The following is a 14,527-nucleotide window of genomic DNA, read 5'->3' on the forward strand; positions in this document are numbered from 1 at the left end:
ACCTCTTGGAGTTTAACAGCTTTCACCCGAGACCTCTGCGAGAGAATCTGCCCTATGGGCAATTTCTTCGCTTTAGAAGGAATTGTAGTAACATCTCAGACTATAAAACCCAGGCAAAAGATTTGACAGAAAAACTAAAACAAAGAGGATATCCACAAAGAATTCTCAATACAGGCCAGACACGGGCACGCAACCAACCCCGTGAAGCCCTTCTTGAAGAGACTGATAAAACTAACACAGAGATGCCTCTTACGTGTGTAACCACATACAGTACCTTGTCAGATAAGATAAAGAAATCCATCAACAAAAACTGGAGAATAATCACAAGCAATAAGAACGATTGGGAAAAACCCCTGTTCTCCTTTAAAAAGGGTAGGAGCTTGAAAGACGCATTGGTACATACCAGGCCATTACCAAGCACTTCAGCAACACTCACCAGATCTGTTACAGAGCCATGGCGCTTACCATCCATTACTGGGCATTTTCCCTGTACTGACTGTAGTGTGTGCCATCTGACCACCCATACTAAACAACTTAACTTGGAACCTGGAAAAGTATGGATACAAAAATCTCACACAAATTGTAACTCTGCCAATGTGGTTTACTTGATAACATGCCCCTGTGCAAAACAATACGTTGGCATGACAACACGTAAAGTGAAAACACGCATTGGTGAACACCGGAGCAACATTCGTTGCAAAAAAGCTACAACGAAACTCAGTGAACATTACTTGCAAGCAAACCACACTCCCAACGATATGACCTGGACAATTATTGAGCAAATCAGTAGCCCCAGAAACAGAGACAGCATCCTGTTTGAGAAAGAACAGCGCTGGGTCTATAGACTCAGCACCCACATTCATGGGCTTAATGACCAAATACCTTGGACTAATGTCTTAAAACACTAGCCTTGCCCAGGTCCAGTATATCATGCTCTATCAATATGTACTCTGTCCCACTGGCCTCCTTGTGCCCCTGTGCACTCATTTTCAGTCGTGCTTGATCCCTAGTACCATTGGGCAATTGTTAGATCAATGTGTCCCATTTAAGTATTACTAATGGTTAAAACACACAGCACGCAGAATATCTTGCCGCCCCCATCACCTGGATAAGATATGGACAATTTACTTAATATGTATTATTCCATTTTTTATATCTGGGACCTGTAATAAGCGGGTGTCGGACGTTACTCTCTGTAACACCTCAGGCTGGCTCTTCTTTCACTCGTGAGTATGTCACCAACTCAACCGCTTGAACAAAACGCCCATAGCTTGCGTTTCAAGCCTCACAACTCCCAAGCCTCGATATGAGATTGTGTTGACGTAGTCCCACGCTGATACCCACTCTCGCGGGACTACGCGACTTCAGTTCCAAGCCTCGCTATGAACTAACAGCTCCCATAGGCCCGCGCTCAGGCACCTCCCTCATATTACCGGGCTCGCCCTTCGCTCAGGATCCACGAGATCCAGCGAGGGAACAGCTAGGTACCGAGAGGGTGCTGAGCGTTGCGGGCGTAAGAATTCTTCTCTTCTGAGACTCCAGATCAGATAAGTCTATTCCTTGCAAACTCTGCCAGTTTTCTAAAATCCCTTTGTGTTTGTTTGTTGTTTCCCTCCCTAATTAGGGTGTGCCATTGTCGCTCCCACCCCCCTCCTGAGTTCTATGGGGCGTGGTTCATTTTTTAGACAAGTGAGAAGTTTTTACTTTGTTCGCTCACTTTTGCTTGCCTGATTAGAATTATAAATCACGGCCATGAGAGCATTCGCTATTCACATTGCAGTTCTGCTTTTCCGCTGTACACTTCAGGGTTATTTTCCCCGGCACCCTACTATAGGCAGCGATTTATTACGGGTAGCCATCTCCTGGCTCCTCTCACGGTCAGACTTAACACTTTAAGTCTCCACTTGCCAATCTGTTGCTTCACCACACGTACAACAGATCGCGCTGGACTCGATTTTCTAGCGCTAGTTGAGGCCCACCACTCCGGCTTGCGGCACAACTATTTCTCTACTTCCCAAGCATCTCGGCCACGGCCTTTGATAAGTATGCCAGCACGTATCACGCCACTGAAAAGCATCAATAACAATGCTAAAAAATGACCAATACTCATTTATTTTATGATTTTTGTTTGTTTACTTGTCTGTTTGTCTTACTTTTTGGTCCACAGACTTCTAGGTTCCTCACAAAAGAGGTAATTCCCTAACTTATTAGTTTGTTCTTTTTATTTTGCACCTTTTTACACATAGTGCTATTTTTAACTTTCACTACCTTTAGCAGGGTGAGCCTTAGCGCGCCCACACCGGTTAAGGTAACACTCGCTTACTGGTCCTGAAGAAAGCCCAGTAAAGTCACACATACCATGGGCAGAAACATGTTGACCTCTCTGTAACAGGGAGACACCAGTATAATTTATTTGGCTAGTTCTCCCTTCACATAGTTAGTTTTTATTATGTCAAGTTGACCAGCTAATAAATTATTTTTTGGTACAACTTTTGGCATTTTTAAACCTCACTTTTTTCACATCTCTCCTTCACAAAACCTGCTCCGCAGTCTCCTGGCGTCGCAGCACACCGGGGAGGTATTCAATCTCTCCCGGTGGACCCGATGATGAAGCATGTCACCACTAGGGTGAGTGAGGGTTTCCTGAAAAAAACTTGTATTTTTTCATGAAATTGGTCCACCTTTGGGACCACTTCCACCTGGCCTCCCGTAATTGATTGATGGCCTGGTTTCCATCCTAATGCTGCATAGTTTGGTGTAGCAGGAAATAGATTTGGCATAGTATGATATAATGGTATCAGTTCTGCATCCATGTCTGTGGACTGTCGAAAGGATGTGTGAGCTGCTGCAATCAACCTGTGAGAGCTTCACCTGTCCCTGTCTCTTAATGTAGGTCTGGCTCTGTGAACAGGTGTGCCTGATTTTTCATTATTTTCAGCTCAAACAATGAATGTACTGTGGTTGTTTGCCTTATTGTGTTGGTCTAGTTAAATTGTTATCAGTGATGTGGTCAGTGATAGAATCTATGGGAGTTGAACCTGAGCTAATATTATTCAAACACCTTCATCAGGACATGACGGTCCAAGTTTGATATGGCCTGCAGGGAGACACCAGCTCCTCTATAACGTTGACACGTGGAGTAAGACAGGGATGTATTCTTACTCCATTTGTGTTCCTGTTATATATAAACGTAATCTCCAAATTTCTGCTGGAGTTAGGAAAGGATATTCCTTGTATTGGGGAGCAGAGAATCTCTATTTTACTCTACTCTTCTGACTGTGTAAATTGTGCGTATAGCTAACAGTGTGCAAACTTTATTGGACGCATTCTAGAATTTTATGGGTAACTTAGATCTCAGGGTAAATCAGTCTGAATCTTAGGTTATTATTTGCAGGCCATCTACCATTAAAACTAAAACTTACATCACGGGGAATTCCATCCAGTAGATTGTAAATGCTTTTAATTCCCTGGGATTTTATTCAGTTCCTCCTCTCAAGGGAAATTCCTTTTAACTGTTAGGGCACAGAGCTTTCCAATCAATACTGAGGCAATGTTTTGATTTGATAAAAAGTTGGGACAGAAACCCATTAAATAATTGCTTTAATGTACATAAAAAAGTATTTCGGCAAGCGCATATGGAGTGGGCCTCTGGGGAAGACCCATGTGGAAATTCTCCAGAAAGTTGAGAATTGTTTTTTTATGTAGACTACTAATGGACACCCAGGGCTCTGCAACTTTGATTTGACATTAAGAGGTAGGTCTGCCTTATTTAGAAGGCACTGTGGGGCTATCCTACTGTTATTATGTAACAATTCATGGCTAAATCCAGAGGCAGAATTGGTCATCTCTTGTATTTTGGAATGCCTGGTACTGGATGGGGGTGCAAAAATTATTTTGGTGACCTATTTAAAGAAGCCCTTTGCCTTAATAGTTAAAAAGGACCTTTTTGAAAATCCTTCTCTGATCACCCAAAAAAGTAATCAGGATGTCAAATTGTGCAACCTAACTTATTGGTCAAATATTAGGCCTCAGAAATGCCAGTCCATGGTAGCAATTTAGAGATATGCACCAATTTCTACAACGGACAACCCAGAACCATATCTTGAATTGATAACAAACCTCAATTATCGTTGCTTGTTATCCCTTTTTAGACTTTTTGAGATACATTTTAAGGTAACTTTTCCAGTTTATGGTGTTTGTTACATGACTTACTGTCCTGCCCATGTGATCAAACTACCAAACAAACCACTATTCACTTTATTCTCTTTTGCCCTGTATTTAAGGACCCCAGAAATTATTTGTTATTACCTGTATTGTGGAAGTCCAAATTGAGAACACACCAGGAGGGCTTAACCCACTTACAGTTTGGTGGATCGGATAATCTGCGTTGCTTTTTTAAATTTTATAAGGAAAGCAATAGTTATTAGAAAGAGATATGAGATGATTTCTCAGTCATAAACTATGGGCAAGAAGGTACAGTCATATATTGATGTGGGTAGAAATGTATCATTATAAAATGTTTAAATATTGAATGTTTTATGGTTTTATAGAAAGGAAGGTTTTTAATTCTTATGGTTTTTATTATTTGGATAAATATTGTAATTGTTTTATTCTAGGTATTCGTTTATGGCTCATGGACGAATAAATAAAGTTTGACTGACTGACTTCTAAAAATACAATTAGATGAATTTCTTTTATTTTTTAGTATAACACCTTTTTACATATTCGATGTATACTTTGTAAATACATATTCATCATAAATTCGATTTGTATTAAAATCTATTTTTGTAAGTATATACTCATTATTATGGTATGCTATATTTTTATAATTGATTTCTAAAGGCAATTTTTAATTTACACATTATTGCGTTTGATTTTCTGGTTGTAGGAAATGTTTAACCTTTTTATATTTTTAGTATGTTGATATTTTGTTAGTAGCTATTGTTGCCAATTCAGTTATAAGTACTGAAAATCGATATTTTAGTCGGAGATATTTTTACCTCAATATTTTTGTGGGTAGATGTTTTTTAGGTCAATTTCAGGACTAAAACACTTTTTAAAAGCAAGAGTACAGTATTAAGGCGGACAGCATCAACTTCCTCACCGTTTTCAATGTCCTTCTTTGAGGTTGCCGAAGATAAAAATAACAATGCTTCTTAGTATATACTGATAAAGCAGGGACACCATGATGTTAGTGAATCTGCAACAAAGATGATCCCTTTAAGTGCCAGAAATGTGAATAATAATCACTTTAATAACTCCAAAGGAAGGCAAACATAGGAAGGCTATTTGAAGTCTCAGTGGAATTCAGTAATCATATAAATGAATAAGTTTCAATCAGCTAGAACAGCGGAGTGCATTTATGAGACCACAAAACTCGGAGGTCACTTTTAATACACTTTTAGTGTTAGATATGAATAGTTTAGTCCTAATTAAATGAGGTCTCTCCTCCGCTCTCTCTAAAATGATTCTCTATATGCTTGATCGCTTGCTATACGCTTGATCGCTTAAACCAAAGGTTTGAAAGAGGTCTTCTGTTGGCAAATATGTAGAAGGAACCGGAAACTTATACAAAATTATGCTTGTGTAATTCTTAAATTAGCATTCTGCAATTTAGCATTATAATGTTGCTCTAGGAGGCTGATTCAGATACAAAGTCTCTCTCAGAAACCTTTGCTGCTCCATCCAGTTTCATATTAGCGTCTTGCTTGACACTGTACACAAGTTATTCCCTTGTGCCCAAATTTCATGCAAGATTCCTGGAAACCATATTCCTCACCTTTCACTTATTTTTACAAAATGTTTTCAAACTGTTGTGAATTTCTGCAAACAAAATGAAGCAATGTTGCAAACCTGTACCTTCAATCTGTTGCCAGCGTATAGTTCTATGAAACCCACAAAAGTTGAAGAGAGTAATTCTTGCAATAAGTCTAACCACTGGCAATTGCTCTGGGTAGCAATTCAACCATTCATCTTTTTGCCCACCATACCACCTCAGTTTGGACCCAGCCATATGAAAATCGGCATTGACCCTGCTCTGATATTAACAGTCCAGCCCAAACTGCCACACCAGGGTCTCCCTGGACTGGAACACAAGCAACCCAACACCAGTTTGGCCCTGATTCAGGCTCAACAGTTGGGTGTAACATGGTTGGGCATACCCTTGCCACTAAGGGCAGTACATCAAGCACTCAAAAGATAATACAAAGAATATTTGTAGTACGTCTAACCACTGTCAATCACTTGGGGTAGCACTTCAGCTCATCATTCTTTTGCACATCATACCAACTCAGTTTGGATCCAGCCATATGCAAATCAGTATTGACCCTGCTCCAATAGGAACAGTCCAGCCTGAACTGCCACACCAGCACCCCCCTGGACTGGAACGCAAGCAGCCCAACACCAGTTTGGCATTGAATCGAGCTCATCAGTCGGTGTAACATGGTTGGCCATACCCTTTTCACTTAGGGCAGTACATCAAGCACCCAAACGATAATCAGAGGAATACTTGTAGTGAGTCTAACCCCTGTCAATCACTTGGGTAGCACTCCAACCCATACTTCTTTTGCACATCATACAACCTCTGTTTGGACACAACCATGTTCAAATCAGTATTGAAACTTCTCCGATAGGAACAGTTGAGCCCAAACTGCCAGGTCAAGTCTGGGCATACCATTGCCACTTAGGTGGTACAACAAACACAGAAAAGGTGATGGGGGGGGAATGCTTGCAGTAAATGTAACCACTGGCAATTGCTCTGTGTAGAACTCCAATTCATTGTTCTTCTGCTCACTATGCCACCTCACTTTGGACCCAGCAATATGAAAATCAGTCTTGACTGTGCTCCAATAGGTACAGTCCAGCCAAAACTGCCAGTCCAAGTGCTCCCTGAACCAGAACACAAGCAAACCAAGACCAATTTTACCTTGATTGGGGCTCATCAGTCGGCTGTTGCTTGGTTCCAGGGGTACACTGAACACGGTACCCATGTCTGGCCATATCCATGCCAGTTATTGCTCTAGTATGCTTGTATTTCCCTTTATTTGTGTACGGGCTGCGGTATTTGACTCTGCTGGGGGACCGGCTTTTCATTAAACCAAGGTGAAACTTCAATTACACTTGCATAAATCATGTAATTTTGTGAATATTGTAATATTCCTATTACATGTAATTACCGAAATTATGTTATTATGTCACGTTGTTTAATTACATACCATTTGGGGCAAAATTTAGCATGAGCAATAAGGAATAACATAAAGGTACAGAAGGCAAACAGCTGTTGCTCAATCCGCTTCCATTTTTGGACTATATTTTTACCCCCAAATGCACCCTCACTTCAGGATTTGATACGAGGGTTCACAATATAGTGTTAAATGACAAATTTGCAATTTCACTTCCATTTAAAGTTGCATGTAATCTTCTCGAATTGTCACATAATTACGCAATGCCAAATTATGCAAATTTTGCACACCCTAATTTTCACATTGCTTCCTGACGCAAGCAGAAGTATTGTGACATCAGAGCTTAACTGAAGTAACTTATTAAAGTAAATAAGGTCACAAATAGATTCAAAAGGAAATGAGGGTCAGGGTGTCAAAGTATTCTAACCTAAGAAGATGTCTTTGTGGGAATCTGTGTAAAACATATAACTATATGTGTACTATTAAGAACAGTACTCATAGTTTCACTAACTTACTGCTTCCCCTTCATTAAATATTATGAGCAAATAAAATATCAGCTTTCGCGCATGCACGTTTAAACTGAACGCCTCCTAATTTCAAACCCCCAGTATTTCTCATTAATTGATCACGTTTATGTTCTATAAATTAATGTGAAACAACCAATACTACTTAATTGCACCAGTCTAGGTTTTTGCCTGCCCCAGCATTATTATAGCTGCTAATTCAATTACAGTAGAATTGTTTAACAGAAAATATAATGGCTTGTTCATACAGACAATCCAGTGGGAAAGAATTTTCAGAAGCCATAGGTGCATGTGTACGAGTACTTTGGGAAGCCTGAATGCCATAGTGGGGAGACAGCTGATCTGTAAATGTTCATTACCTGGCTCCAAAATCATAGGAACGGAAACCAACTAAATGACCACTCATTACAAGTTTCAATTTAGGAGCTAGGCTGGGGTCAGCAGATTGCTTATGCTGATCTCAATGATTTGAAGTTGTGATTACCATAAGCAATTTACATTTTATCGATCCACCCCTCTGGAAGTTGTAATTGAACATAGATGCTGGGCCCTGTAGCTCTCCAAACTAAATTGTACTCCGAAGCCCTTGCTGGATTACTCCGAGGATCAATAAGCAGCCAATCGCATTAACAATAAAACGGAATCATTAACATACTGTTTTATTTTCAAAACTTTGTGCAGGAAAAGGTGTTAGCTCAGTTCATTGTTTCATCAATACATTTTAGTTGTATAAAAGCATGCTGTTTTGAATTATCCAGGTAAGTGAGCCTGCATAATAATATATTGAAAATGTTTATACATTATGTATGGAAGGAGAAAATCAGATCTGTTTTTTCATCAGCTATTAGAAAAACACCCCAAAATAGTCTAGAATGGTTGATCTTTTCATAAAACAGGGCACATTAAAAATAGAGGGCCTTATGAATGAGGCTTTGCGACACTTTTGTGCCACCAGTGGGTCACTGTTTGTGACGCACCAGTGGTGTAAAAAATACACCATGTTTCACCCTATCCACAAAGTGACGATTCTGGGAAGATGCGCCTTATTATACCTGTGCCAGGTATAATGTATGCAGGGTGGGTGTTCCTCCACAAAAAGCCTTGTAGAAGTGGTGCATTGAAAACTATGAGATTTTAGTGCATCACTTCTAGGATGCCATTGCGTCAATATCCTACGCCAGCTGTGAGGCTGACGCAGTGCTATATTCATAGCCCTCCCTCCTGCATTGCTGGAGTTGCATCACACTTCCGACACAAATCCAGCAATGCGTCAGTTTTACACCGACAGATACGTCAGAGGCTGTCATTCCTTTAGACATGATACATCATACAGAATATATGACCATCAATCATGTCGCAAGCAGGGGAATAACACAGGCCCCCACAACCTCTGTGGTGCGGGGGGCCTGAGCTGCATGGTCCCCCTCAGCACAGTACTCAGGTCTGAGAGCTCTGGATTAAATCCGGAGTGTGGACCCCTCTGTGTACCTTGCAGGGGGGCATGTTCAACTTTTGTTACGCATATGGTCGCAAAGAGAGCGCCGTGAAAACTGTTGCATGGCTGTTTTCACCCAGCGATGCAACAGTTTTCATAAATAAGGCCCAGTATGTGCGTTCAGGTGTATTGAAGCCTGGTTTGCACCCTCTCTCTTTGTCTCACCTCTTTTTGGAGGGCTTTTTGAATAATAAAGGAGGACCACGACCCTTACACTATATTTCTTTCTGGCAACGTTTCTTTTCAAAAGTGCTCATTTTGGCTGATGGTAGTCAAATGTCGTAGGTTTTCCTAGATGGCTATCATGTTTCTGCAGTGGGCTTTGTATTCTGCAGAGTATGTGTCATGTTTCAGAGTTGCAACTGTGTTCCCCAAAAAAGGGACTTAAACATGTAACACCAAGGGCCAGAACACTTTTTTATTGCTGTCCTCTGTATTTGCTTATTGACAGTATTGTTGCTCCTGCACTGAGGATGGTCTGCTATGGTGCACCTGGCAGTTCTCTTTTAGGCTCTGCAGGTGCATCGCCATCCTGAGCCACAGTAGCCATTTCTAGCACATTAGCTCTGGGCCACTGGAGCTCAACCAGTAACACAAACAGTTCCTTCGAGGGTATTGGTAATGGCTCTAGTATCAGAACTGTAGAGGACTTTGCAAAAGTCAAATATTTACTCGTCCCATACGAATACATATGGCACTGCAGTGGCAGGTGTTTGAGAACACTGGGGCTTTATTGGTAGAGGCTCGACTGTACAGGAATAACCAAGTAGGTAGAGCACAGTTTGGCAGAAACCCCACGGTTCCACAGCCACCTTTAGAGGTGTGCGCTTTTAATTGCGATGCCTTGTTTACCCGTGCTGACGGAAAGCTGGTGGGATGCCCCTCACGGAGCCTCCGTGCCACAATGGAAGATGCTTTGTCCTCGTAGTGGCAGCGCGACCAGCGCTGTTTATTACTGCCCAGAACCACCATGTGGCAAAAACTTAGCAACATATCCTTTCAGGAATAAAACTCTCATCGCTACTATTAGTCTTATAGATGTAAATCTCCATTTCGGCTTTCTCAGAAAGGAAGAAAGAATGCAGAGCGGGCTGCAACAATGTAGCTTTGTCAAAAGTGAATCCACCACAGAGACGAGGTACTTTTGGCAAAGAGGCGCTTTGTGTTCCTGTGAGGAGGGTGAGGAGCTTGGCGACTTATATGGAGACACTTTAGAAGGGGCACACAAGGGGTTGGTAAAATGTAGGATGGCATTTCCCTTGTTCGGGGAAGTGAGAAGAAGGTTCAAGGTCTGGGGAGGTTGAAAAAAGAAGGGAGGAGGAGGAATTATTGGGTAAAGGGGGCTGGGGGCCTGTGTCTTCCCTTGTGCGCGTCTACAATATCTCGATCATAACTTACCAGGCCCTGCTAATATATCTGTCTACATCTATCCCTGACCCTCCGCCCTGGATAGACAATTAACGCTCATGGCTTGTGACCTCAGCATTAATGCACTCAACCAAATAGGTCTTCACCACCAGAATCTGACAATCCAATAACCATCGTCGTGCTGTTGTCATGGAAGAGGTTACATGGACCCGTGAATGTAAGCCTGTGGCCCCATTTTCAACACTCTTTGGTGTAACATGTGTAGGGTGCAACTTTAGCTGCTGGAAGATTTGGAAAATGGCTGGCATTGAACATCTAGATCAGCTGACAGCTGCTGGTGCTCTAACATGTAACTGTGGTCTCCAGTCTGAATTTGGGCTCAGACCGACACAAGAATAGAAGTGCATGCAACTACCCCACTGCATCTGAGACAAAGGTGTATGTACCACGACCAGTGTATTATCTGCAGCACCCATTGGGGCATGCCTTTTGCCTCATAAACAGGAGAAAATCACGCTCTCAGCAGCACACGTCCTCTAGAAAAGTCTGACTGACTGATTCATCTAACAGATACAAGACCTTATCTTTTGAGTAATTTACTTATGCTGGCTTAGAAGCATCAAGGCCCTTGCAGGAAAGTAAGAACACCACACTGTCTCTGGGGCCTATAGTTGATGTGCACGATCAGACTAAAGATACTCAGACTGTTGCAACCAGACTAATCATATGTATCCTGAGCAACAGTCAATCTTTTAGTGCCTCTAACTAAAGCAATGTGGATTCCAGTGAATACATTAATTAGTGTGAGGGAGTTCTAGAACAGTGAGACTGTAAAACAAAATCTTATTGACTAATGTGTATAACAACATATTCAGGGAGTAACTACACAGTAGCGACTAGCTAATATTTGCTGGTCATTCAGGAACTAAGTCAACCAGCCTATCAACAGCGCAAAGGCTTAGATATTCAACATAATTTATCTGTATTCCATTGCGGGTATTTACTTATTGTTGTCTCATGATAGAGTTAACCAGTTGTCCTTAGCCAGTGGATGAGCCAGTATCCGCAATACAGATTATAGCAGACCCAGTCTCTCTTAGTTCCAACCCCCTCTTCCAACCACTTGAGAACAATGTAGTAGATGACTATAAAGCTAGCCCCAGAATTACAAACATTTTGTGTTGGTTTTACGTTACTTTTTTAATGCAGACCTGATGCAAAATCTTTTATTAGACTTACAAAGCAACACGAATGGCTTATTTGTGTTCCTATGATATAAAAAGTAAGGCAGCACATTTCACTGCCTTGGTTTAATTTGTGTCAGAGAGGCCTTACATGGGTAGTGCTTGGGCGTTCCCATGCATCCACACATGGATTTGGATACAAATCCACATCTATAAAAACGTATAGTCATGGATGTGCACCAAACTCCAGCACCTGGAATGACCCACCACCACCAATACCACCACCACTAATACCACCACATCCACCAATACTAATACCACCACCACCACCACTACCACCATTACCACCACCACCACCAATAATACCACTACCAATACCACCAACACCAGTACCACCACCACCACCATCACTACAACTACCACCGCCAATATAACCACCTTCACCAATACCACCACCACCAATACCATCACCAAAACCACCACCACCACCTCTAATACCACCACCACCACCAATACCCCACTACCAATACTACCACCACCAATACCACTACCACTACCAATACCACCATCACCACCCCCAATACCATCACCACCAATACCAACAATACCACCACAACTAATACCACCACTACCAATACCAACAATACCTCCACTATCAATACCACCACCAATACCACCACCAACAATAGCTCCTCCTCCAATACCACCAACACCAATACCAATACCATCACCACCAAAAATACCACCTAACCCAATACTACCACCACCAATACCATCACCACCACCAATACCACCAACAATATTACCACCACCAATACCACCAATACCACCACCACCATACCAACACCACCAGCCATACCAAAACCGCCAGCAATACCAATACCACCACCACCAATACCACCTTCTAAACCACTAATGCCAATTCCTCCACCACCACCAATACCACCACCACACCACCAATACAAATACCAATAGTGCTACCAATACCACCACCACCAATGCCACCACCAACAATACCATCACCACCAATACCATCAGCACGACCACCAACACCACCACCACCAATACCACCACCACCAATGCCACAAGCAATGACACCACTGCCACCAATAACACCAATACAAGCACTACTAGTACCACCACCACCACCAGCACCACCAATACCAATACCACCAATATCGATACCACCACCACCAATACCAAAAACACCACAAATATCACCACCCACATCACCACCACCAATATCACCACCACCACCAATACCACCACCACCAATTACACCCCCATCACCAATACCACCACATATACTAATACTACCACCACCAATACCACCACCACCAATACCACCACCACCACCAGTACCACCAATACCACCACCACCAATACTACCACCACCAATACCCCCACCACCAATACCACCAGCAATGCTAATACAACCACCAATTCCAATAAAACCACCAATACCAATACCACTACCATCAATACCACCACCAATACCACCACTAACACCAACAACACCAATACCAATACCACCAATACCACCAGTGCCAATGCCTCTAATACCCCCACCACCAATACCATCACCACCACCAATACCACCATCACCAATACCACCACCAATACCACCACCAATACAAATACCACTGCCACCAGTACAACCACCACCACCGCTACCACCCCCACCAAGACCAATACAACTAATACCACCACCACTAATACCAACACCAGCAATACCACCACCACCAATACAACCACCCCCAATACCACAAACAATACCACCACCATCACCACCAATACCACCCTCACCACCACAAATACCACCACCAATACCACCACCTCCACCACCACTAATTCAACCACCAATACCACTACCATCACCACCAATACCAGCACCACCAATATCACCAGTGCTCTCCAATACAAATGAAACTCTAATCATAGCATTCTTTATGTCTCTTTAAACGATCATTTTCTGTGCTCGGAGAAAGTTCCATGGCCCCAGTGATGTTGTCCAATTTACTTTATCATGAAGTCATCAAATGTTAACATTTTAATCCTTTTGCAACTTATCAAAAGTATACTTCCAAAAGCCAAGACAAGGAGTGCTCTGTGTGTCACACTTACTGGTCATGGTGCATTAAGCCTTCACCTAGCATAAATCACAGACCAAAATTTCTGTTGAGCTGGTCCAATATACCTGCCATTACACTTGCTGTCTTGATTGGTCAAGGTGGTACTGCTTGTTAGAGCTCAGATCCAGCAAAGGCAGGAGGGGTTGTAGTACACTGACTTCAATCCAAAGCACAGGTGATGCAGGATATGCATGTGATACTTCAGGTAAAGATCGGACTTGGTATCTCTAGGATCCAAACATCCTTTGTGACTTCTGGGAGTTCTTTTTTATTGCTGGTGTGTACTTAAGTTCATTGGTTGAAGGTAATAAGACAGCACCCGGCGAGATTACACCAGAGAAAGTTTACTACTGATTGACCAATGAGTGGACATGCTGTTGCAGAGACATGATTGGAGGCACGCTTGGAGGACCTCGACTGATAATGGAAGATAAGACACCCTCGGCTAATCTGTCCCCATCTGGGGTGATTCAGCTACTGTCTTTGACAGAATACAAAAAAAGGAGGAGAAATAAAGCAAAGGGAGATGAGAAATGAAAAAAGGAAAGGAATAAAAGAGAAAAAAAAAGCGAGGAAGAAGAAAGAGAGGCGAACCAATAGGAGTGGAAAAAAATGCAATATAATAGAGGCGAAGAGGAAGGAC

The sequence above is a fragment of the Lissotriton vulgaris genome, chromosome 1_1, assembly GCF_964263255.1.
Source record: "Lissotriton vulgaris chromosome 1_1, aLisVul1.2, whole genome shotgun sequence".
NCBI classification, from domain to species: Eukaryota; Metazoa; Chordata; class Amphibia; order Caudata; family Salamandridae; genus Lissotriton; species Lissotriton vulgaris.